This window comes from Triticum urartu, chromosome 6A (genome assembly GCF_056163025.1).
Source record: "Triticum urartu cultivar PI428250 chromosome 6A, HENAU_Tu73, whole genome shotgun sequence".
In the NCBI taxonomy this organism is placed as follows: Eukaryota; Viridiplantae; Streptophyta; class Magnoliopsida; order Poales; family Poaceae; genus Triticum; species Triticum urartu.
In genome coordinates, this window is record NC_141878.1 from 329,196,860 (window position 1) to 329,224,497 (window position 27,638).

A 27,638-nucleotide genomic window follows, 5' to 3' on the forward strand; every position below is an offset into this window, starting at 1 on the left:
TAACCACCCAGAGCCAAAGAGAAATAGGCATCACTTAAGTCTTCTTGTCTGTGTGATATGAAGACTTATTACACTTGAGGACTGTGCATCCTCCAGCCGGTTAGGCGTCGCTTTCTGAGCATCCAACAGACATTGTGGATTGCCGGTGAACGAAGTCGGTGAAGGTTTGGGAGTCTACCTTGAAGACTTACCATAGTGATTGGGCGAGGTCTGTGTGACCTTAGCTCAAGGGGAAAACGGTGAGGACTGGGTGTCCTGAGCTGCGTGTTCAAGACTGGGTGTCCGGGACTGTGTGTCCTAAGGTTTAAATACCTAGCCGTCCGAACCAGACGTACAGTTGTCACATCAACTGGAACTGGTCCAACAAATCATTGTCTTCAACGAGTCACTGGTTTCATCTTCCCTTCCCTTTACTTACTGTTACTCCTTGTGAAGTCATTGTATGTTTGCACTATCTTTTGTCTTCACTGAGTAACTGCGTTTTCTGTCTGGCTTCTCAATATCTTCCTACCTGATCCTTACTACATTGCTGCTATTAGTCATTGTGCTTTCACTCTATTGAATACTTGACTATGGCCTGCCTAGTGTAGTCTACCTTCCGCTGCAGGGTATTAGGTTTATTTCTATCGTTTGTCTTCATAACTCCCACATTTTGAAGACTTTCATAAAAATCGCCTATTCACCCCCCCTCTAGTCGATATAACGCACTTTCACCGCTCAACATGGCTCTTCAGGTATGGCCAGGATTCGATCCCATGGATTTCTCTTAGGAATTGAGATGAATTCTATCTTCTCCATATCTGATTTGCGCCTAATCTTGGTTCTTGGATCAGGTGTGGATGGTTGGGGAGGACGGCGAGGACCTCAAGAACCACAGGGAGCTCCTACCTCTCTCCAAGCTCCAAGGTGCGAATGATGATCCTCAGTTTCTTGGATTGTTGGTGTGTCCCCTATTTTTTGGGGGAAAAATGCCTCTTTTGGCTGAATGTATACGAGCTTTTATTTGTTGGATGTCGTGGCCTTAGTCAACACTTTTAGATGACGTCGCCCTCATGTAATTGCTTGAACAGAGGGTGACTTGCCATCGTTCTTGATTATCCTCTGTCGATTCGAACTATACAATTTATGTTCCTCACCAAAAGAAGTATCTGCTGAGAGTGGCCACCTGACTAATAAGGCAAGTAGAACAAGGGAATGTTTTCAGTTCTCTTTTAGCTTTGAAAATTATCATTTTGAAAAAAAAATTCAAAAACGGCCAGGTATCTGAATCCACTTTTCCGTAAACATGGTGTCTAGAAGCTGGGCTCGGTTCCGTAAACATGGTATACTCTGCTAAGCAGCTTCCAACACTTGCCCTGTTTTCTTTCAGAGATTGGTGTGTTATATTGGCATTTGGACCCAAAGAGGCCTGAAAGTGAAGAAGAGCTAGCGAAGATCCGCAAAGACAGAGGATATAACTACATGGTTTGCGACTCCCACCAACTCTCAGTTCCTCTTTGCTTCTCTTTAACCATGCACACCTTGTGTATGTAATCTGATAGTATTGCACATGCATCACTTGCTGAAGGATCATCTCGATATATGCCTGGAAAGTTAGCAAACTTTGAGGAGAAGCTCAAGAACTTCTTCACAGAGCACATGCATGCCGACGAAGAGATCCGCTACAGCTTGGAAGGCGGCGGGTACTTTGATGTGCGTGACAAGGATGACAAGTGGCTTCAGATTTGGATAAAAGAAGGGGATATCATCGTGCTCCCGGCTGGAATTTATCATCGGTTCACCCTCGACACCGCCAACCATGTGAAGGTACTGACTGGGATCTTTTATGTGTTTTACTGCTAAAGTGTTGTTGCGGTGATTATTTTTTGCATCACATTTTGCATAGAAATATGAATCTGTTTTGTCAACCAAGCTCATTGAAAGCATGAGTTAGGCACTAGATTAGAGGACATCTGTAGAACCATCAAAAAGAAGCGCAAGTCACAAAACGGATCAACATGATGGTTGACAACTAATTCTTCATGTAATGCTACTTGGTGAGGACCACTAAGGAAAAACAATACAATGCTGAACTAGCAGCATCACATTCACGGATCAGATGTACGACACAAGTTGGCCAATCTGGGTAGTGTATTCAAGTTTAGCAGAAAGTGTGCTCTCATAGGATGCAGAAACAAGGTTCATTTTCAGCCGGTAATTAGAGAACTGTGCTGTTAAACAACATCTATAAGCAATTAAAATGAGACGGTGTATATATGTAGAAGTTCTATCTTGCATCAGATATAAACTAGGTCCTTATCAAACTTAACACATTCTGATGCCTCTTGTCGTGCACAGCTCATGAAGCTCTTCCTAGGAGAACCAGTGTGGACAGTGCACAACCGGCCTTAGGAGGACCATCCGGTGTGGCAAGAGTATGTGAAGAGTCTAACGGACGACAATGCTAGTCTTGCTCTGGCAGCACACTGAAGTTTGTTTGTGATTCCTCAGCTATGTATTATAAACACCCATGCATGGACATATACATACACTTGGATGAAACTGTGTTGTAATCTTGAATATGCAGGTGGCCTCGTTGGCGCACCATGGACATCTCCGCTGCTGGCAAACGACAAAAAAAAGGATTGGCCGATCCAGTCGAGCAAGCTGTGGAAGAACAACTCGACTTATGTATGCTTTTTTATCTAATATGGCTGATTGTACTACCGCCGCTGTTTTCGGTTTTTTGCTCACATGCACTGTATTTGTTGGATGTAATGCCTGAGAACTAGCCTGGAAATAGATGCAGTATGTTGCTAGAGTTTGTGCAACTTTTAGTCAAATAGAAAATTTTGATGAAATGCACGCAGTTGTTGTTCGGCAGTGAAATTCATAGTCTTTGCAGTACCCAGTTAACGTTTTCGAAGTTTAATACTGCAAAAAGAATGAAAGTGAATATACTATACTTTGAAAAAGAAAATGGAATGACGGAATCATATGGTGTTGTGCATATATAACGAAGAAAGGAGTTCAAAGAATCTTAACTTGTTGCATTTCATAAAAAACAGTGGAAAAGCATGAACTAGCTAGGTGTGCTAGTTCAAATATGTACCATATCATCACCTTGAAATAGTATGTCATTCGCAAAAACTTTTGGGGAGAATATGAAAAAGTGTGATATTACATTGCATTAAAAAAATAAAGTTTTAAAAATACTCATGAGGATGTTGATATTTTAAAAATCCAGAAGTTAAAAAAAATTGATCACGAAGTTCAAATAAAAAAGAGGAACATTTCAAAAGAATTTCTAAAAAATGGTTTTCCCATTCTAAAAAAACTAGAAGTTCAAATTAAAATATCGGTGCGGTCCAATGTTTATAAAAAAGGATTTTCCCCATTACTAACCAATAAATTTAAGAAATTCAAATTTAAAAAATAGTAAAGTTAGATGTCTATTGAAAATTTAGGTTTTTCTCATTCGTAAAAGAATAAAACCAAGATGTTCAAATTTAAAAAATGGCGATTTCTGATGTCTGTAAAAAAACGAATTTGAGCAAAGAATGATTTCCCGCATTCAAAAAAAAGGAGATCAAATTAAAAATAACGGTGTAGTCGAAAGTTTAAAAAAAATCCAAAATTTAACTTTTCAAAATTAATAAAAGCCTAGAAGTTCAATTTAGAATAACAAATCATTTGATTTTCATCGTTTAAAAAAACCCCGAGAAGTTCGGTTCAAGAAACCTAAGAAGTTTAAATTTTAAAACACAGTTTTTCCTTGCTACTAAACCAATAAAAATCGAGAAGTTCAAATAAAATAACGAAGAAGTATACGGAAAAATCAAATTATTTCCGTTTCTAGGAAAAATAAAAGCAGGAAATTTTAATTTTAAAAATTCCGTTTGATGCTTATTTGAAAACATATTTTTCCAAATAAAAAAAGATGAAGTTCAAACTGAAATAACAAAGAATTTCAAAACTTATTGAAACCTAGGATTTACCTATTCAAAAAATAAAAAACACAACTCCATTTTTTGCATTTTTAAAACAACTCATAAACAAAAAAAATGGTGAAGTTCAAATAATATATAAATGATTTTCCTTATTTAAAAAAACTAGAAGTTCAAATTAAAATAACGGAGTGGTCCGATGTTTATAAAAAATAGAATTTTCCCGTTACTAACAAAGATCTAAGAAGTTCAAATTTTAAAAATGGTGAAGTTCGATGCCAATAAAAAACCATATTTTTCTCGTTATTAAATGAATAAAACTCAGAAGTTCAAATTTTAGAACATCTTCATGGTTAGATGTGTGTGAAAATCATGTGAGTGTATGTGTGTAGGTGTGTGGCAACACAAAAGTTCGGATGAGGAAAAGGTAATAAAATGAAACCTAAAAATGTTCATTGCAACAAGTTCCAAAAAGAAAAAGGAACACACCATTGAAATATCCACATGGCTAGGAAAATGAAAAAAAACTGATTTTCCCCATTCTATAAAAACTAGAAGTTCAAATTAAAAATAACGACACGGTATCATTGTTTTAACAAAAAATCATTTTCCCGTTACTAACCAATAAACTAAGAAGTTCAAATTTAAAAAATGGTGAAGTTTGATGTCTATAAAAAATTCGGATTTTTCACATTATTAAAAAATAAAACCAAGAAGTTCAAAATTTTAAAACAAAGAGGTTCAACAAACTCGAATTTTCTCGTTACTAAAAAATAAAACTAAGAAGTTTAAATTAAAATAACAAAAAGTTCAAAGTTGATAAAAACCTCAGATTCTCCTTCTAAAGAATAACTAATAAATTCAAACTAAAATAAGGGAATAACAAAAAAAGTTTTTAAAAAAATTCCCCATTTTTTTAAATTCGGATTTTCCCTTATACTAAAGATTAAACCAAGAAGTTCAATTTGAAAAAACTGAGTAATTCAATGTACATTAAAAACTTAGTTTTTCTCGTTACTGAAGAATAAAACCAGGAAGTTCAATTTTAAAACATGGAGAAGTTTGTACTACATGATGTGTGTTTAATATGAGAAAAATGAATTAAAAGGCAAGGTCCCAATTTTTAAAGAGAACTCACATTTTCCTTGTTATAGAAAACTCAGATTTTCTTTGTTATTAAAGAATGTAAACAAGAGGTTCTACAATAAAATAACAAGAAGTTCAACTTTTAAAAATAGAGCGCTTCAAGATTCATAAAAAGGGATTAAGATATAAAACCAGGAAGTCCATATTAAAAATATGGAGAAGTTCGAGGATTATAGAAAACTCAGATTTTCCTCGTTATTAAAGAATGGAAACAGGAAGTTCAAAAATAAAATAACAAGAAGTTCAAATTTTAAAAAATAGAGCACTTCAAGATTTATAAAAAGGGATTAAGTAAATCATATTAAAAATTCATAAAAAAACTTAGATATTTTCACGTAACCGAGAGAAGTTCAGATTGATAACTGCCGAAAGTTCAGGTACTACACGGTGTGCATTTTGTATTAAAAAAAGAATAAAAAAGCAAAGTCTAAAAGTTTTGTTGTTATAAGTTCAAGTCCTCCGTCGGAGAAAGTTTAAAAAATTATTGTGAGAGAGATTTGTACCAAAGGAATATCATTTGTGTAACACGGACGAATGGATGAGAAAATTACAAATGAAAATACGCCACAGAAGTTCAATGTGAAAATAGCAGGAAGTTCAACTACTACATTAAATAAATTTGAGATGAAAAACTTTTAAAATCGTCGTGAGTACGAAAAAACGAACAACACGGGAAACTTGCATGCTTATAGTAGCTTTCCATCGGTATATCACCTGCTCAATTCCGGTGAATGAATGGAGAGTTACGAGCAGTGGATGGAGACCTACGAGCAAAAAAATCACGTGAAAAACAGAGTGAAGTTCAGGTACACGCGCCGAGAAGTTCAGGTTCTTCACGCGATGCATTTTCGAAGAATCTGTTTCGCGATAAAGGCAGAACGAATGATCTCGCCATTTTCGCAATTACTTGAAAATGCCTAAGAATCAGCGAAAAGCATCAACATGAAAAAGTTTCGCATTTTCTGTAGCTTTTCAATAGTGTATTATTTGCCCAATTCTGATAAAGTTTGTAGAAATTACGGCGAAAATATGTTTTTTGCCATTTTCGAAACTGACTTAAAACCGTAAAGAATTGGGAGAAACAATACATACCAAAAAGTTTTGCATTTGTTCAAGCTTTCCAACGCCATATCATTTGATGCATTCGGACGCACGGTTAAAAAATTAGCTCGAAAATACGAACTCGGTAGGACTTGGATCATTTTCTAAATTACTCTTAAACCATTCAAAATTAGAAAAAAAAACTTTCAAGATGAAAAAGTATCACATTTCATAAGCTTTCCAATGCCGTATCATATGCCTCCATTGGATTAGCCGTTTAGAAATGACATCGAAAAAACGAACTCGGCTGTTCGGTTTACGAAATTGTACGTTTTTTCAATTACTCTTTAACCATAGGGAATTAGAGAAAACTTTCAACATGTGGAAGGTGCAGTTTTGCAGAAGCTTTCCAACGCCATATTATATGCCTCATTCTGATAAACATTTTAGAAATGCGATCAAAAATACGATTCACGTTTTTTGTGCGAAGAAAAAACGGTTTTCAAAACTGCTATTAATCCGCTTATATTTTGCCAAAAATTTAAGTTGGGTCATGATATTGGTGTCCATAGCTTTCCAACGGTATATCGCAAGCTCCATTTGGGCAATGTTGGCGGAAGTTCAACCTAGTTCACAGGGAAGTTCAACGTACTACTAGCGGGACAGGTCAGGTTGTGATCAGAATATTATTCTGATCCCGTGATCAGAATAGTGACACTATTCTAATCCCAGGATTAGAATAACTATTTGGATCACAACGCGCCCTATATGGGCCCGATGAGATGTTCCGGAACTAGCCGAACTGCCACGATCCGTTCCTAACCCCGACCCACCCCCCTCCATCCCGTCCCTAACCCCCACTCCCTCGATCGGCGGCTACCTTCCCCGAATTAGGCCACCGCCATCGCCGCCCTCCCGAATCGCGCCACCACCGCGGCCACCCTCCCAAAGCGCGCCACCACCGCCGCCCTGCCCCACGGCGCAGCTCCCGGCCTCCCAGCGAGCCGCCACCCTGCCCCGCCCCTCGCACTGCCTCCTTTCCTCCCAGCGCGCTACCGCCCTGCCCTATGGCGCCCAGCTGCTCCGCTCTCCACTGCCTGATCTCCGCCGCCCATCGGACCCGACGAGCAGCGCCACCCTTGGCCACGGATAGGGGCTGCGGCCTTCTCAGGGCACTGTCGTGACCTTCCTAGAGGGGCCACCGCGACCTTCCCCAGCTCCACCCTCCGTTGCGGCTGTCGTCGGCGGCCTTCTATCCACGTTGGAGCTGCCCCCGGCCTGGATCCGGCCCCGCACAACCCCCTCGCCTGGATTTGGCCCCGGCTGCCGTACCACCCCACGCCTGGGTCCGGCCGCTGCAGTGCACTTGCCCCACTCCTAGGTCCGGCAGCCGCGCCGCACCTGCTCCTGGGTCCAACCATCAACACCCCCACCCGTAGCACATGAGCACCGGCATCCACCGCCAGTCCCTAAGCACACCACCCAAGGGCCCATGCCCCATCCCCTGACATTATCCTGCCTCGCTGGCGCACCATGGACGTCTTCCTCTTCTGCCTAGAACTTCTTCTCCAACCTATTGCCTTGTCGGTGTTCCATTCATTCCGCTCAACATGGCTCTTCAGGTATGGCCAGGATTCGATCCCCTGGATTTGTCTTAGGAATCGAGATGAATTCTATCTTCTCTATATCTGATTTGCGCCTAATCTTGCTTCTTGGATCAGGTGTGGACGGTTGGGGAGGACGGTGAGGACCTCAAGAACCATAGGGAGCTCCTGCCTCTCTCCAAGCTCCAAGGTGCGAATGATGATCCTTAGTTTCTTGGATTGTTGGTGTGTCCCCTATTTGTATGGGTAAAAAATGCCTCTTTTGGCTGAATATATACGAGCTTTTATTTGTTGGATGTCGTGGCCTTAGTCAACACTTTTATATGACGACGCCCTCATGTAATTGCTTGAACAGAGGGTGACTTGCCATCGTTCTTGATTATCCTCTATCGATTCGAACTATACAATTTATGTTCCTCACCCAAAGAAGTATCTGCTGAGAGTGGACACCTGACTAATAAGGCGAGTAGAACAAGGGAATGTTTTCAGTTCTCTTTTAGCTTTGAAAATTATCATTTTGAAAAAAAAATTCAAAAACGGCCAGGTATCTGAATCCACTTTTCCGTAAACATGGTGTCTAGAAGTTGGGCTCGGTTCCGTAAACATGGTATACTCTGCTAAGCAGCTTCCAACACTTGCCCTGTTTTCTTTCAGAGATTGGTGTGTTATATTGGCATTTGGACCCAAAGAGGCCTGAAAGCGAAGAAGAGCTAGCGAAGATCCGCAAAGACAGAGGATATAACTACATGGTTTGCGACTCCCACCAACTCTCAGTTCCTCTTTGCTTCTCTTTAACCATGCACACCTTGTGTATGTAATCTGATAGTATTGCACATGCATCACTTGCTGAAGCATAATCTCGATATATGCCCTGGAAAGTTAGCAAACTTTGAGGAGAAGCTCAAGAACTTCTTCACAGAGCACATGCATGCCGACGAAGAGATCCGCTACAGCTTGGAAGGCGGCGGGTACTTTGATGTGCGCGACAAGGATGACAAGTGGGTTCAGATCTGGATAAAAGAAGGGGATATCATCGTGCTGCCGGTTGGAATTTATCATCGGTTCACCCTCGACGCCGCCAACCATGTGAAGGTACTGACTGGGATCTTTTATGTGTTTTACTGCTAAAGAGTTGTTGCGGTGATTATTTTTTGCATCACATTTTGCATAGAAATATGAATCAGTTTGGTCATCCAAGCTCATTGAAAGCATGAGTTAGGCACTAGATTAGAGGACATCTGTAGAACCATTAAAAAGAAGCGCAAGTCGCAAAACGGATCAACAAGATGGTTGACAACTAGTTCTTCATGTAATGCTACTTGGCGAGGACCACTAAGGAAAAACAATACAATGCTGAACTAGCAGCATCACATTCACGGATCAGATGTACGACACAAGTTGGCCAATCTGGGTAGTGTATTCAAGTTTAGCAGAAAGTGTGCTCTCGTAGGATGCAGAAACAAGGTTCATTTTCAGCCGGTAATTAGAGAACTGTGCTGTTAAACAACATCTATAAGCAATTAAAATGAGACGGTGTATATATGTAGAAGTTCTATCTTGCATCAGATATAAACTAGGTCCTTATCAAACTTAACACATTCTGATGCCTCTTGTCGTGCACAGCTCATGAAGCTCTTCCTAGGAGAACCAGTGTGGACAGTGCACAACCGGCCTTAGGAGGACCATCCGGTGTGGCAAGAGTATGTGAAGAGTCTAACGGACGACAATGCTAGTCTTGCTCTGGCAGCACACTGAAGTTTGTTTGTGATTCCTCAGCTATGTATTATAAACACCCATGCATGGACATATACATACACTTGGATGAAACTGTGTTGTAATCTTGAATATGCAGGTGGCCTCGTTGGCGCACCATGGACATCTCCGCTGCTGGCAAACGACAAAAAAAAGGATTGGCCGATCCAGTCGAGCAAGCTGTGGAAGAACAACTCGACTTATGTATGCTTTTTTATCTAATATGGCTGATTGTACTACCGCCGCTGTTTTCGGTTTTTTGCTCACATGCACTGTATTTGTTGGATGTAATGCCTGAGAACTAGCCTGGCAATAGATGCAGTATGTTGCTAGAGTTTGTGCAACTTTTAGTCAAATAGAAAATTTTGATGAAATGCACGCAGTTGTTGTTCGGCAGTGAAATTCATAGTCTTTGCAGTACCCAGTTAACGTTTTCGAAGTTTAATACTGCAAAAAGAATGAAAGTGAATATACTATACTTTGAAAAAGAAAATGGAATGACGGAATCATATGGTGTTGTGCATATATAACGAAGAAAGGAGTTCAAAGAATCTTAACTTGTTGCATTTCATAAAAAACAGTGGAAAAGCATGAACTAGCTAGGTGTGCTAGTTCAAATATGTACCATATCATCACCTTGAAATAGTATGTCATTCGCAAAAACTTTTGGGGAGAATATGAAAAAGTGTGATATTACATTGCATTAAAAAAATAAAGTTTTAAAAATACTCATGAGGATGTTGATATTTTAAAAATCCAGAAGTTAAAAAAAATTGATCACGAAGTTCAAATAAAAAAGAGGAACATTTCAAAAGAATTTCTAAAAAATGGTTTTCCCATTCTAAAAAAACTAGAAGTTCAAATTAAAATATCGGTGCGGTCCAATGTTTATAAAAAAAGGATTTTCCCCATTACTAACCAATAAATTTAAGAAATTCAAATTTAAAAAAATGGTAAAGTTAGATGTCTATTATAAATTTAGGTTTTTCTCATTCGTAAAAAGAATAAAACAAAGATGTTCAAATTCAAAAAATGGTGATGTCTGATGTCTGTAAAAACTGAATTTGAGCAAAGAATGATTTCCCGCATTCAAAAAAAGCAGATCAAATTAAAAATAACGGTGTAGTCAAAAGTTTAAAAAAATCCAAAATTTAACTTTTCAAAATTAATAAAAGCCTAGAAGTTCAATTTAGAATAACAAATCATTTGATTTTCACCGTTTTAAAAAACCCGAGAAGTTCGGTTCAAGAAACCTAAGAAGTTCAAATTTTAAAACACAGTTTTTCCTTGCTGCTAAACCAATAAAATCGAGAAGTTCAAATAAAATAACAAAGAAGTATACGGAAAAATCAAATTATTTCCATTTCTAGGAAAAATAAAAGTTGGAAATTTTAATTTTAAAATTTTTGTTTGATGCTTATTTGAAAACATATTTTTCCAAATAAAAAATATGATGTTCAAACTGAAATAACAAAGAATTTCAAAATTTATTGAAACCTAGGATTTACCTGTTCAAAAAATAAAAACACAACTCCATTTTTTGCATTTTTTAATACAACTCATAAACAAAAAAAATGTTGAAGTTCAAATAATACATAAATGCTTTTCCTTATTTAAAAAAACTAGAAGTTCAAATCGAAATAACATAGTGGTCCAATGTTTATAAAAAATAGAATTTTCCCGTTACTAACAAAGAACTAAGAAGTTCAAATTTTAAAAATGGTGAAGTTCGATGCCAATAAAAAAACAAGTTTTTTCTCGTTATTAAACAAATAAAACTCAGAAGTTCAAATTTTAGAACATCTTCATGGTTAGATGTGTGTTAAAATCATGTGAGTGTATGTGTGTAGGTGTGTGGCAACACAAAAGTTCGGATGAGGAAAAGGTAATAAAATGAAACCTAAAAATGTTCATTGCAACAAGTTCCAAAAAGAAAAAGGAGCACACCATTGAAATCCACATGGCTAGGAATATGAAAAAAAAACTGATTTTCCCCATTCTATAAAAACTAGAAGTTCAAATTAAAAATAACGACATGGTATCATTGTTTTAATAAAAAATCATTTTTCCGTTACTAACCAATAAAACTAAGAAGTTCAAATTTTAAAAATTGTGAAGTTCGATGTCTATAAAAAATTCAGATTTTTCACATTATTAAAAAATAAAACCAAGAAGTTCAAAATTTTAAGACAAAGAGGTTCAAAAAATTCGATTTTTCTCGTAACTAAAAAATAAAACTAAGAAGTTCAAATTAAAATAACAGAGAAGTTCAAACTTGATAAAAACATCAGATTATCGTTCTAAAGAATAACTGATAAATTCAAATTAAAATAAGGGAATAACAAAAAACTTTTAAAAAAATTTCCCCATTTTTTTTAAATTCGGATTTTCCCCGATACTAAAGATTAAACCAAGAAGTTCAATTTGAAAAAACTGAGTAATTCAATGTACATTAAAAACTTAGTTTTTCTCATTACTGAAGAATAAAACCAAGAAGTTCAATTTTAAAACATGGAGAATTTTCTACTACATGATGTGTGTTTAATATGAGAAAAATGAATTAAAAGGCAAGGTCCAAATTTTTAAAGAGAACTCACATTTTCTTCGTTATTAAAGAATGTAAACAAGAAGTTCAAAAATAAAATAATAAGAAGTTCAACTTTTAAAAATAGAGCACTTCAAGATTCATAAAAAGAGATTAAGAAATAAAACCAGGAAGTCCTTATTAAAAATATGAAGAAGTTCGAGGATTATAGAAAACTCAAATTTTCCTCGTTATTAAAGAATGGAAACAGGAAGTTCAAAAATAAAATAACAAGAAGTTCAACTTTTAAAAAATAGAGCGCTTCAAGATTCATAAAAAGGGATTAAGCAAATCATATTATAAATTCATAAAAAAACTCAGATATTTTCACGTAACCGAGAGAAGTTCAGATTGATAACTGCCAAGTTCACGTACTACACGGTGTGCATTTTGTATTAAAAAGGAATAAAAAAGAAAATTCTAAAAGTTTTGTTGTTATAAGTTCAAGTCCTCCGTCGGAGAAAGTTTAAAAAATTATTGTGAGAGAGATTTGTACCAAAGGAATATTATTTGTGTAACACGGACGAATGGATGAGAAAATTACAAACGAAAATACGCCACAGAAGTTCAACGTGAAAACAGAAGGAAGTTCAACTACTACCCTGAATGAATTTGAGATGATTTTTTTTTAAATCATTGCGAGTACGAAAAAACGATAAACACGGGAAACTTGCGTGCTTACAACAGCTTTCCATCAGTATATCACCTGCTCAATTCCGGTGAATGGATGGAGAGTTACGAGCAGTTGATGGAGACATACGAGCAAAATATCACGTGAAAAACAGAGTGAAGTTCAGGTACATGCACCGAGAAGTTCATGTTCTTCACGTGGTGCATTTTCGAAGAATCTGTTTCGCGATAAAGGCAGAACGAATGATCTCGCCATTTTCGCAGTTACTTGAAAACGGCTAAGAATCAGAGAAAAGCATCAACATGAAAAAGTTTCACATTTGCCATAGCTTTTCGACGGTATATTATTTGCCCAATTCCGATAAAGTTTGTAGAAATTACGACAAAATACGTTTTTCACCATTTTCGAAACTGACTTAAAACCGTAAAGAATTGGGATAAACAATACATACCAAAAAGTTTCGAATTTGTTCAAGCTTTCTAACGCCATATCATTTGTTGCATTCGGACGCACGGTTAAAAAATTAGCTCGAAAATACGAACTCGGTAGGACTTGGACCATTTTCTAAATTACTCTTAAACCATTCAAAATTAGAAAAAACTTTCAAGATGAAAAAGTAGTGCATTTTTATAAGCTTTCCAATGCCATATCATTTGCCTGCATTGGATTAGCCGTTTAGAAATGATATCGAAAAAACAAACTCGGTTGTTCGATTTACGAAATTTTACGTTTTTTCAAATTACTCTTTAACCATAGGGAATTAGAGAAAACTTTGAACATGTGGAAGGTGCGGTTTTGCAGCAGATTTCCAACGCCATATTATATGCCTCATTCCGATAAACGGTTTAGAAATGCGATTGAAAATACGATTCACATTTTTTGTGCGATGAAAAACGGTTTTCAAAACTGCTCTTAAACCGCTTATATTTTGCCAAAAATTTAATTTGGCTCATGATATTGGGGTCCTTATCTTTCCAACAGTATATCGCAAGCCCCATTTGAGCAATGTTGGTGGAAGTTCAACCTAGTTCACACGGAAGTTCAACATAAACACTATTCTGATCACGGGATCAGAATAATATTCTGATCACAACCTGACCTGTCCCGCTAGTAGTATGTTAAACTTCCGTGTGAACTAGGTTGGACAGGGCTATTTTGTTACTAGTGACAGAATATTATTCTGTTACCCTCGGCTCTATAAGGGCGCGACGCGCTACACCGTAGAAACTTCCCAACCCACCCCGAATCTAACCCACCTTCTTCCGTCGTGGGCGAGCGAGCGACCGCGTCAGCCGGAGTGAGGGAGCCCGCGGCGCCATGACTAGCCGCCGACGAAGCCCATCGAACTGAACCTCCCCCGCGGCCAACCACTTCTCCCACCTTCCTTCTTCCACAGCGACTGGATCGGCTGCACAGACCACCAGCCTCACCACCGTGCCGCCGCCCCAGCCATCGGCCCCCCACCGTGCCGCCGCCCCCTCCACCTGCCCCCACCTCGGCGCCGCCTCCCTCCCCGCGCGCTGACGCCTCCCTCCCCGCATGCCGCCGCATCCCTCCCCTTGCACCGCCGCCTCCCTCCCTGCGCGCAGCGCCGCCCGGCCTCATCCTCCCTGCCCCCGCCTCCTCCCCTTCGCCAGCGTGCCTCCACCTCCCGGCCACCGGCGCGGCGCCACCTCCTCGTCCCGGCCGGCCAGGTGATGCGCGCGCATCAATTCGCGTGAGGCCCAGCTGCCAGTCACCCTTTCGCCATCTGGTTCTGCAACAACAATTTGAAGTGACAAGACTGGAACATTAACTTTAAATCAAGTGGAAAGCTATTTCTTTTTAGTATTGTCCTTGTCTTAATACATGGAAATTCCATGGTAGTTTTCATGATTTCTCAAATATGCTTGGGCCTTGACTCCTTTCCACTTTCTTCATTGTCATTATTAAGATGACTGTTGTTGAGGCATACTTTGGTGGTGAGAAGATGGATCCTCCAGATAACACTCAGAAGCTATCTTGCTGCTGTATCAACAATGATTATTGAAGGAATTGCTCAGAATACATCTGGAAGCATATTTGAGCCGGAGGTCAGGCTATACTTATAATTTACGTCACATGCACTTTTTCATCCACGAATCTGAACATGCTTTTCTTCCTTTTACATGTTATATGGTTCAACTGTGTGGCTCAATGGTGGTGGAGGTCGTTATGTAGGCTGCTTCCAGTGCTCGTGCCATGGCATTCACCGCCACCACTCCAGACCATTCACCATCGCCTCACGAGTCCGTTCAACAACGGAGAGGGCATTCATGCTGCGGGTGGACGTGGTGTTGCGCTGGGGTCCTCGATAGTTAGGGCTCCTTCATAGAGGAGCACAGGCGGCGGCTGGCAAAAATGCACGACACATCGCTTCACCGGCCTTCCTCCTCTCGCTGGGAGGCTGTCAGCCTATTGTTGACTCCTTCCGTGTGCGTTGGCAGAGAGCTCACTCTTCCCAGCTGCTAAATTTCTTGCATCTGAGTGCATCACAAAAAGTGGCAAAAAGAACATGGATAAAGAAGGAGGTGCGTGACATGGTTCTTTTGTTTGTGGTTATTATCTGTAGAAAGTTCGATCTACCAAGTTATATTAGTTCATAGTATAAAAACTAAAAAATAGTCTGAATTTTCTCTAAGAAGTTCGATCGACACATTTTATAGCAGGTCATTCTGGAATAACAGTAGTCCATTCTACTAGAGCTATATTTTATCATCTTTTGTTCTGAACCTTCCTCAAAGTTAGGTTCAAGTTTTGCTAATATATTTTTGTGTCAGTTCAATATAAAAAGTGAAATCAGTAATAATTCAGTTATATATGTGTACAGCGCAGTAGCAGTTCGGTATAATAAATTACATCAGTTTGTTGAACAAAGATAGAAACACATTTTCTGGTTTAGCGCCTATACTAAAAACAGTTCCTTAATTACCACTTGATGCTCAGCCTTTCCAATTGCAGTTCTCACATCAGGTGACGTGCCAAAAAGAGTCCACGCCTCACAATTCAACGCGGGGGTCAGACCAGATGACCAACATCTCTTCTGCTCAGTATGACAAGGATGTCAATGATAATGAAAACCTCCCTCACAGCAGAGCAGCGTAATGCATCCTTGCCATCTACATTTCAGAGCCCCATCAGTTCAGTGTGATCTCTCCGGTAAGTTCTTATATTGCTATATCGAGTGTTTAGAAAGTGTAGAATGAATGATGTAATTAAGGATACCGGCATCACTCCACCACCACCTCCTACGTCCCAAAAATAAGTGTCCCAACATTCTACTAGCTCTAGTACAAATTTGTACTAAGCTCAAGACACTTATTTTGTGACGGAGGGAGTATTTAACAGCAGGTCCATGAATTATTATGTGAGAAGTACAAAAAATTCTACTGGTGAGAGTTCATTTAAATCACGACGTTTGAATTCGGGTCAACCCCTGCCACCATGCTCCTACACGGCCGGACACCATGCCTCCTTCCCCCTAGTGAGCAACCCCCTCCTTTCCACACCCCGTGGCAAGAGTTAGTTTGGTCAGAAATTATTTGCACTGAACCTGTCCATTGTTGTACCTGTGAGAGTTGAAATTTTGTTTTATAAGTTTACCATTAGAGCAATTTTGATGAACCGTGGGAGCTCAACTAGCTGACAAAAAAAAATTTTCTTAGTACCTATTTGATACCAGGTGGCATTGTTCTTGTAAGAGGTTCAAAGATTGTAGTGATCTAGTGGAGCAAGTCTAGCTTCTTTTTCAGTTCAGTTCAATTTCTCAATTTCATTCAATTCAAGCCTTATTATAGTGTAAAGTTTAGTTGGAGGCATTCGTGCAGCTGCCAATGCGGTGATGGCAATTCTTGGCCTGCTTGTGTTTGATCAAATGACAAAGAGAATTGCATCATCGAGCTCTCTGTCATTTTTCATCTCTCATGTGAGTGGGTGTGGTCAGTGGCCAATGAAGCATTAAGAGTTCAAAGTACACAAAGGAAAAAGGTTAAATTTTCAAAAATTTAAGAGTTCAAAGTACACAAGAACATAAGTCCACTATGCTTTGCGTCAGATATCTGATATTTGTGAGGGGAACTTCAATTTTTTTCAGTTCAACTTTTGAATGTGTTTCAGTTCGTCTACTTCCCGGTCGTCCTGTGTTAGCTAGGTCAGTACTAGTGTTGAGCAGTACGACAAGTAGTAGTACTGATCAACACGACTTACACAATACTATTACTGATCAGTAATATTCTTAATGTTAAAAGTAACATCCATATAGGAAAAATGCTTCTATTCTAACACACAATTTTTTGGAAAAAAGAGCACTAGTACTGATGAGTCGTACTGGCAAGGATGCTGTCTACAATTCTGAAATTATTGTTGAGTCGTACTAGTACTATTATTGATGAAAATGGGAAGCAAGTGTCACATGAATCCTCAAATAAATGGGAAAGCAAGGTGATCCTCGCTCCTTCAACTCCACTTCATCGGTGCTGTCAGTCCGCGGAAGTAGGGGCGGCGTGTTAGATAGGTGCATGAAGAAAGGTACTTTATTTGATTTAGTTCTCTCATGATGCTTGTGTATTTCAAGCCTCTAAGTTGCATCGCAAATGGCCAATAGTAGGATTTTTTTCAATGCTTTTATTGGAATTTTCAATGTATAGTTGCATTTCTTTTGCATCTCCTCACTGATAGTAGAACCCCACTGCTACTTCTTGGTGGGAAACGTTTGACATGTATGTCACTGCCTAGTATCACAAATATCCTAGCTAATAGATCATGATTTTCTCTCTTTTTCCTATGTCTCTTAGTGTGTTACCCCTTCCTCTTTTCATAAAGTGTATTCTGAACATCAGATGCTTTCAAAAATGTGCCGTGCAAGTTCAAGTATAGCTGCTACAGGAGTTCAAAAATCTGAACAGCTTAAGCTCAGCCCAATTTCAAGAACGGTTTCCTTCATAAATTGTTTGAAGTATGTGATGCTTGAGCACAGCACCAGCCACATTGCGTCCCTGAACTGCCATGGGCCTCCTGCGGCCTCGCTTCTTCCCCTTGTGGGATCGAAAGTATGTCTAGAGGGGGGTGATTAGACTACTTGACCAAATAAAAACTTAACCTTTTCCCAATTTTAGTTCTTGGCAGATTTTAGCTATTTTAGGACAAGTCAAGCAATCATCACACAATTCAAGCAAGCATGCAAAGAGTATATTGGCAGCGGAAAGTAAAGCATGCAACTTGCAAGAATATAAAGGGAAGGGTTTGGAGAATTCAAACGCTATTGGAGACACGGATGTTTTTCCCGTGGTTCGGATAGGTGGTGCTATCCTACATCCACGTTGATGGAGACTTCAACCCACGAAGGGTAACGGTTGCGCGAGTCCACATAGGGCTCCACCCAAGGGCAACGGTTGCGCGAGTCCACGAAGCTCCACCCACGAAGGGTCCACGAAGAAGCAACCACCCACAAAGGGTCCACGAAGTAGCAACCTTGTCTATCCCACCATGGCCATCACCCACGAAGGACTTGCCTCACTAGCGGTAGATCTTCACGAAGTAGGCGATCTCCTTGCCCTTACAAACTCCTTGGTTCACTCCACAATCTTGTCGGAGGCTCCCAAGTGACACCTAGCCAATCTTGGAGACACCACTCTCCAAGAAGTAACAAATGGTGTGTAGGTAATGAACTCCTTGCTCTTGTGCTTCAAATGATAGTCTCCCCAACACTCAACTCTCTCTCATAGGATTTGGATTTGGTGGAAAGAAGATTTGAGTGGAAAGCAACTTGGGAAGGCTAGAGATCAAGATTCATATGGTAGGAATGGAATGTCTTGATCTCAACACATGAGTAGGTGGTTCTTTCTCAGAACAAATGAGTTGGAATGATGTGTGTGTTCTGATGGCTCTCACATGGAATGAGAAAGAGGTGGAGGGGTATATATATAGCCTCCACACAAAATCCAACCGTTACACAGTTTTCCAATCTCGGTGGGACCGAATCATAAAACTCGGTCGGACCGAAAATGTAAACCTAGTGACCGTTAGGAATTTCGATGGGACTGACATGCAACTCGGTGGGACCGATTCGGTTAGGGTTTGGGCATAACGTAATCTCGGTGAGACCGATTACACAAAATCGGTGGGACCGAGTTTGGTAATTAGCTAACCAGAGAGTTGGTCAGGCAAACTCGGTGGGACCGATTTGCTCTTTCGGTGGGACCGAGTGAAACTCGGTGAGACTGAAAAGTTACAAAGGGGAAACACTGAGTTTACATTGCAATCTCGGTGGGACCGATTCTCTCTTTCGGTGGGACCAAAAAGTTACGAAAGGGAAACAGAGAGTTTGCAACCCCATCTCGGTGGGACCGAGATCCTTATCGGTAGGACCGAATTGCTAGGGTTTGGCAGTGGCTAATGACAAGTGAAACTCGGTGGCGCCGGATAGGAAGAATCGGTAGGACCGAGTTTGGCTTGGAGTTTAGGTCATATGTGGATATGAAAGTAGTTGAGGGTTTTGGAGCATATCATTAAGCACATGAAGCAAGAGGCTCATTAAGCAACACCTCATCCCTCCTTAATAGTATTGGCTTTTCCTATGGACTCAATGTGATCTTGGATCACTAAAATATAAAATGAAGAGTCTTGAGATTTTGAGCTTGAGCCAATCCATTGTCCTTAGCATTTTGAGGGTTCCACTTTCATATCCATGCCATGCCAATCATTGAGCTTTCCTGAAATAATCATCTTGGAATAGCATTAGCTCAATGAGCTATATGTTGTTATGAATTACCAAAACCACCTAGGGATAGTTGCACTTTCAATCTCCCCCTTTTTGGTAATTGATGACAACATATAGATCAAAGCTTCGACAAATGATAATAAGCATGAAATATATCGTCGCTTTGAGAAGTATGTGATAAGTAAGAGCTCCCCCTAAATTTGTGCATATTTAAAATTTTGCTTTGGACTGCAAATGCACAAAGAGTTAGAGTCATGGGTTACTCTTCCATGTCACATACATCTTGGTGGAGCGCTAAAAATGATAAGATTGAAATACATGCACTCATCACCAAGAATAGTGAATGATCACAAACAATAGATATAATGATAATATTTAAACAAGCATCAAGCAAACATTAAGTGTAGCTTATGATCAAACACATGATCATTGATGTCTCTCAAATAATGACATAGTATCAAGCACTCAAAGGCAAACAAAGTTCGAAGAAACCACCAAATAAAACAAGAGAGAAAAGCAACACTCTCTCTCTCTCGAAGCCTATGATCTATACATCTTCTCCCCCTTTGGCAACAAGTTACCAAAAAGTTCCTAGAAAATGCATAGTGCTAAGTCGTCGCTCAGGCTTGATCTTCAGGTGGTGGTGGAGTCCGAATCACTCCAAGGACGAAGGCTTCTATAGATGCTGAAGTAGTCACTGGAGTTGGAGCTGAGGTAGACGCTGGAGTTGAGGCTTTAGCTGGTGCTGAGGTGGTGGCTCTGGTGTCAGCGACTGGCAGTGCAGACGACCTCGGGCCTCGTGGCACTCTAGAAAAAGCATGAGTTGTGGTCCTGCCTCTCCTCTCATTCATGTCCTCCTGGAGCTGCTCCACTACAGACTGAACTTCTGTTACCTTGACATCCAAGTCATAGAACTTCTGTTCCATGATCCTCTCTAGGCTCTGCTGATTCTTAGTAAGATTGGCCAGACTTTGCTCAATTCTCAGCTAGGATGCAATCAAGTAACTGAGCTGCTCTTGTTTGGTCTTCAAGAAGTACTCAGATGCCTCCTCTTGAGTAGGCATCCTGGCCGCTTTTTCCTTCTTCGCCTTCTCCTTCTTTGCAAATGCTTGTGCAGACGATGGCTCATTCTCTGTCATCACAACTTCATTGTTCTCAAATTCTGGACGGATGGGCAGGTGTTCCTTATCCAACAAATATATGCCCGTGCCCATCTTGGAGTTGATGAGCTCCTGAATCTGAGGGGCATATCCATAGCTCCTCTTTTGATCTGCAGCTGTCCTTTTGATCGTTTCAACTATGAGACTCATGACCTTGAATTTCTGAGGCACATCAAACACATGTAGCAAGTTGATAGCATGGCCTCTGATCATCTTGTGATCTCCAGACTTAGGCAACAGAGTGTGCCTTAGTATCCAATTGATAGTGGGCAATCCTGATAGCAGATAGTGCACTGAGCCAAACTTGAATGTGTCAAGAGCTTCATTGGGAATTTCCTTGTACATGTTGGACATGGAGTTATGATCCATCTTCTTCTTGGCATAGATGTCCAAGTCCTCATCTTGCTCTTCTGGGGCATTGATGATCTGTGCCCACTCAGCCACTGTAGACTGGTACCTTGTACCCTCTGACATCCATGTAATCCTTCCATCCGGATAAAAGTGAGCTGTGGAGTAGAACTGCATGATGAGTTCCTCGTTCCACTTTGTGAGCTTCTGCCCAACAAAGTCCTCTACTCCACACGCTCTGAAGCTGTCCTGAACTCCTGGGAAGTACTCCTCATTCTCTTTGATGTAGGTCCAGTCGACCCATCTCATGTCACAAACGATTGGCTTCTTGTCAAGCAAAACAGTCTCATAAAAGTCTTGTTGCTCCTTGGTGTGAAATCTATAATCCACGGCAGTCCTTCTCCTAGAAGCATACGGGTCTGCTTCTCTCCACTTCCTTAGCCCTGAATCTCTCCTGAGCTTCATGTCCTTAGCCACAAGAGGAGCATCGTTGTGGTCTGGGATCTTGGGCTTGAGCTTCCGAAGGACACTCTCTTCCTCTTCTTCAATAGCTTCAGGCACTGGGGCCTTGTTCTTTTCTGCAGCAGGTATACTCCTTGTGTTTCTCTTGGGTGCACTCTTAGGCTTAGATGCAGCCTTGGGTGCTTCCTTGGGCTTGGATGCAGCTGTTCCTGACCTTATAGCATCTCCCATGAGTTTGGGTGCCTTGGGCGCTGGTGCAGCTGCCTCTTCTTCCTCCTCCTCCTCTACCATGATGGAGGCTCTCCCAAGCACTTTGGCTACTGTCTTCTTCACTCTTTCCTTCCTCTTTTTGCCCTCAGCAGCAATGGGCTCAATGGAAGCAGGTGCAGGCTTCTCGGTTGAGGCTCTAGCCTTTGACATTGGCTGCCTGCCTGCTGGCCTCTTGACTTTCAGGCCTGTCTTTGAGCCTTGAGCTGGCTCAACCCTTTTGGAAGTGGCCTCTTCCTCTGCCACATAGTCTTCATCCTCAGAATCAGACGTTCTCTTCTTCCTTTGACGTGTGGCAGCCTTAGGCAGATTGCTGGGTGTGCTCCTGCTGCCATCATCAGAAGAACTTGAGGGGCTAGTGCCCTCACTCATCACAACTTGCTGCTCTGAGAGGTTCTGGCTGTCACTTTGATCAGACATGTTGCTCACGGACTGCTGACCCTGTGAATAGATTATAGAAGAGATAGAGTGGATGAGCATCACAAAAAGCAGAGATTTTTGCAAAAGATTAACTCAAAAACTTAGTTTTAGTTTTCCACAGAAAGCATCTCGGATCTACCGATTTTCAAACTCGGTGACACCGAAGCAGTTTTGGCACCAGAACTGGTGAACTCGGTCAGACCGAGTCATAGTTCGGTGGCACCGAGACTGCTAGGGTTTCACAGAATTTCAAAATCGGTCACACCGATAAGTTATTCTCGGTCAGACCGAGTTTAACTTGTGCAATGGCAAAAGCCAGATCGGTGGGACCGAGTTTTTCAACTCGGTGGGTCCGAGATGGTTTCGGCGGAAACCTAAACCTAGAATTTTCGAATTAAACCTAATCTATGAGCATTTTGACTGGATAGGAGTTTATCAAACGTGGCAAGAATCATGATGATCACAATGTGCTAGGAATAAGATTGAGGAATAGCACAAAGATCAAGTCCATACCCTAGTTCGGCGTGGACTTGCTACGGCGGCAACGGCGGGGCAAAAATCTGTTGACGGCGGCGAAGACCAGCGACTGGAGGCTGCTGGCGGCAAGGAGACGATCCGGAGACCTCGGGGGCAGAGCAGGCTATCGCGCGGGCGAGGAGGTTTCGGAGAAATTTCCAAAATTCTGCCCGTCACTATATATAGCCCGACCCTGTCGGTGTGACCGAGTGGAACGACTCGGTGGCACCGAGATGCAAAACTGTGTGCAGTTTTTGCAACTCAGTGTGACCGAAAAGTTCAAATCGGTTGCACCGAGATTGAAAACCTAGATCAACTTAATGAACTCGGTAGGACCGAAAGTGGAGTATCGGTCAGACCGAGATTCATAAAGAGGTTTTGGAAGTTTAAGTCTTTGACGAATCGGGGACTCCGAGCGCTCCTCACACAGAGTGGTTCAAATATGACTTGATCAATTTTGTGATGCAGCATGAATAGAGTTTGAGACGAGAAAAGCATAGATAGCTAGAGAAGGTTCTTAGGCATTCCTGTCCATCCATTTGGCAAAAGAAGATAAAGCCAAACAATCAAAGCAACAAGTGGATGTCCTCGAATGAGTAAAATATGCAATCAGCATGCTCACACAATAAGATGGCAAATGAAATATGTGGCAAAGCATGCACAACCAATTCTAACATCTATCAAGCAATTTGCGATGACTAGGTCATCTATATATGAGTATATTGACTTAGGAATCAAGTGAGAACACTTGATCATAGGTCATACTCATCGTTTAAGCTCAAGTGGGGTTACAACTTTTACATAAAGCATTGTTTTGTTCACACCAATAGAGTTGCTTTAGCTCAATTGATTAGAGTAAAGCTCCCCCTAGATGTGATATCCCCCCTAAGAGGGATGAACTAACCTTGGGTTTTGTCGATGATGACTTCATGTAGATATTGAAGATGTGGATGCTCAATGTTGATGTAGATCTCTTGGAGCTATCCTTTTGAGTGAATTGCACTTTCAATACCTACATGGGTTAGTCCCACAAGGAACAAACAAGGATATCCATAGACATAGACTGATGCACACAAAAGATGATGTCCATGAAAACTTTAGGTTACCTTGTCCCTTGTCTTACCAACAAGAGGTTTTGTGACTCCTTGAACTAGTGCAAGATGTGGAAGTTTATTGCACTTGTTCTTGCCAAAATGATAAGAGTGAAGTATGTTGGCGGAGTCACCCTCAAGAACTCTCTAGTTCTTCTTCTTTTGGATCCACATCATCTTGATGGGAATCCTTGGAGTTGTAGTCGTACTTGATGAAGTGGAACTTGAAGTAGTCTTGGGAATCCACTTTACTAAGGTCTTAGGAGCTTCTTCAAATGCATCAATTTCCTCTTGAAGCTTGTCCTTGCCTTTTTGCTCGTAGTCTTGTGGTGGAAGATCATCTTGTGCTTGTGTCCCCTTGAAAGAAGTACACTTCTCTTGTTGAGGGACAAACTTTTTCTTGGGGTATTGATCTTCTTCCCACTCAACTCCATTGGCATTGAACTTTCGTTCAAAACCAACACCTTGATTCTTCCGGTGCATTCCTTGTTTGCGCACAATTTCCTCGAATTGCTTACTCCCGGCAAGGCTTTTGTACACTCCTTTCTCTATAATTCCCTTCAATAAGCTATTTTCTTGCTCAAGTGTAACTTGGCTAAGAGAATCATTAGTGGAATCAAGAGAACTACTAGAAGCAACAGTATTGGGTTTAGCATGATCATTGTTACTACTAGAGGAAGAATCTTTCTTGTTAGACTTGACTTGAGGCATGTAAGTGGATAAGAGTAAACGCTTGGCAATGTAAGAAGAACTTTTCTTGCGGAGATCATCATTGATTGCCTTTAAGAACTCATGCTCTTGCTCAAGATTGAGCTTTTCAAAGCGTAGCTTCTCATGAGCTCTTAAAAGTTCTCGATGATCTTCGAAGATAGTGTCATGAGCTAACTTAAGAGTTTTTAGTTCTTTAGTTAGGGCCTCAATCTTCTCCTTATCATTGTCACTCGTTTTATCTTGATTAGCATGATTAATTGGTCTTTCACAATAGTATTCATCACTAGAGTTGTCACCAATCAAATCATCTCCTAAAAAGTCATCTTCATCACTATTGAAATCAACATACTCGGGGTGTGTTACCTTAGGACCTTTGGCCATGAAGCATCTTCCAATTCCTTCATTTGGTGAGTCAAATATGTCGTAGGAGTTGGTTGACACAAGTGCTAGACCGGCAACACCTTCATCTTGAGTATCTTCGGAGTCGGAGTGATAACTTCTCTCGGAGTGGCTGTCGGAGTCGGAGCCGGATACCCATTCACCAACATGAGCTTGATGTCTTCGTCTTGTGTAGCTCCTTGATGATTTTCCCTTCCTTTCCGAATCCTTGCTTCTCCGTGAGTATCTTTGTTCATAACGATCATCTCTACTCCTTCTCTCTCTTTGTGGTGATCCTTTGCTTCTTCTTCTTGGAGACTCTTCTCTTCTCTTGTAGGGAGCCGTACACTCCTTGGAATAGTGTCCGGGTCTTCCACAATTGTAACAGTTTCGCTCTCGACTAGAAGATCTTTTGTCATTGTAGGACCTTGATTTGGAGCTTCTATCTTTGCTTCTATTCTTGTAGAACTTGTTGAAGTTATTCACCATTAAGCTCAATTCTTCATTGAAGTCTTGTTTCTCACTAGATGATGTAGGGGCTTCACATGAGGCTTTGTAGGCACCACTTGATTTGTTGTGAAGTTCCTCTTTATCCTTAAGTGACATCTCATGAGCAACAATTCTTCCAATCACTTCCGTTGGCTTGAGATCTTTGTAATTGGGCATCATTTGGATCAATGTGCACACGGTATCATATTTTCCATCCAAGGCTCTTAGGATCTTCTTGATGATGAATTTATCGGTCATCTCTTCACTTCCTAAGCCGGCAATCTCATTTGTGATGAGAGCAAGCCTAGAGTACATTTCAGCGACACCTTCACCATCCTTCATCTTGAACTTGTCAAGTTGGCTTTGAAGCACATCCAACTTGGATTCCTTGACGGAGTCGGTACCTTCGTGCATATCAATCAAAGTGTCCCAAATTTCCTTTGCATTCTCAAGGCGGCTGATTTTGTTGAATTCTTCGGGGCACAATCCGTTGAAGAGAATATCACAAGCTTGAGCATTGTATTGCAACATCTTCAACTCTTCCGCGGTAGCTTCCGGTTTGGTTCTCTCCCATCAAAGAAGTCACCTTGCAAACCAACACACACAATAGCCCAAACGGCGGGGTTATGTCCAAGAATATGCATTTTCATTTTATGCTTCCAACTAGCAAAATTAGTACCATCAAAGTAAGGACCTCTACGGTGATAATTTCCCTTGCTAGACGCCATACTCTCCTAGGTTGTGAAACCAAGGCTATGACCACCAAAAGCTATGGAGATCAAGCAAATGGAGACCAAAGCTCTGATACCACTTGTGGGATCGAAAGTATGTCTAGAGGGGGGTGATTAGACTACTTGACCAAATAAGAACTTAACCTTTTCCCAATTTTAGTTCTTGGCAGATTTTAGCTATTTTAGGACAAGTCAAGCAATCATCACACAATTCAAGCAAGCATGCAAAGAGTATATTGGCAGCGGAAAGTAAAGCATGCAACTTGCAAGAATATAAAGGGAAGGGTTTGGAGAATTCAAACGCTAGTGGAGACACGGATGTTTTTCTCGTGGTTCGGATAGGTGGTGCTATCCTACATCCACGTTGATGGAGACTTCAACCCACGAAGGGTAACGGTTGCGCGAGTCCACACAGGGCTCCACCCAAGGGCAACGGTTGCGCGAGTCCACGAAGGGCTCCACCCACGAAGGGTCCACGAAGAAGCAACCACCCACAAAGGGTCCACGAAGTAGCAACCTTGTCTATCCCACCATGGCCATCGCCCACGAAGGACTTGCCTCACTAGCGGTAGATCTTCACGAAGTAGGCGATCTCCTTGCCCTTACAAACTCCTTGGTTCACTCCACAATCTTGTCGGAGGCTCCCAAGTGACACCTAGCGAATCTAGGAGACACCACTCTCCAAGAAGTAACAAATGGTGTGTAGGTAATGAACTCCTTGCTCTTGTGCTTCAAATGATAGTTTCCCCAACACTCAACTCTCTCTCATAGGATTTGGATTTGGTGGAAAGAAGATTTTAGTGGAAAGCAATTTGGGAAGGCTAGAGATCAAGATTCATATGGTAGGAATGGAATGTCTTGATCTCAACACATGAGTAGGTGGTTCTTTCTCAGAACAAATGAGTTGGAATGATGTGTGTGTTATGATGGCTCTCACATGGAATGAGAAAGAGGTGGAGGGGTATATATAAAGCCTCCACACAAAATCCAACCGTTACACAGTTTTCCAATCTCGGTGGGACCGAATCATAAAACTCGGTCGGACCGAAAATGTAAACCTAGTGATCGTTAGGAATTTCGGTGGGACTAACATGCAACTCGGTGGGACCGATTCGGTTAGGGTTTGGGCATAACGTAATCTCGGTGAGACCGATTACACAAACTCGGTTGGACCGAGTTTGGTAATTAGCTAACCAGAGAGTTGGTCAGGCAAACTCGGTGGGACCGATTTGCTCTTTCGGTGGGACCGAGTGAAACTCGGTGAGACCGAAAAGTTACAAAGGGGAAACACTGAGTTTACATTGAAATCTCGGTGGGACCGATTCGCTCTTTTGGTGGGACCGAAAAGTTACGAAAGGGAAACAGAGAGTTTGCAACCCCATCTCGGTGGGACCGAGATCCTTATCGATAGGACCGAATTGCTAGGGTTTGGCAGTGGCTAATGACAAGTGAAACTCGGTGGCGCCGGATAGGAAGAATCGGTAGGACCGAGTTTGGCTTGGAGTTTAGGTCATATGTGGATATGGGAAAGTAGTTGAGGGTTTTGGAGCATATCATTAAGCACATGAAGCAAGAGGCTCATTAAGCAACACCTCATCCCTCCTTAATAGTATTGGCTTTTCCTTTGGACTCAATGTGATCTTGG

General features: G+C 41.0%; 2 pseudogenes; both read left to right on the forward strand.

Moving 5' to 3' along the window:
* The first annotated feature begins 719 nt into the window (after positions 1–719).
* On the forward strand, positions 720–2,757 carry LOC125517470 (acireductone dioxygenase 4-like; annotated as a pseudogene).
* A 4,954-nt stretch (positions 2,758–7,711) lies between these two features.
* On the forward strand, positions 7,712–9,760 carry LOC147965154 (acireductone dioxygenase 4-like; annotated as a pseudogene).
* The last annotated feature ends 17,878 nt before the right edge of the window (positions 9,761–27,638 follow it).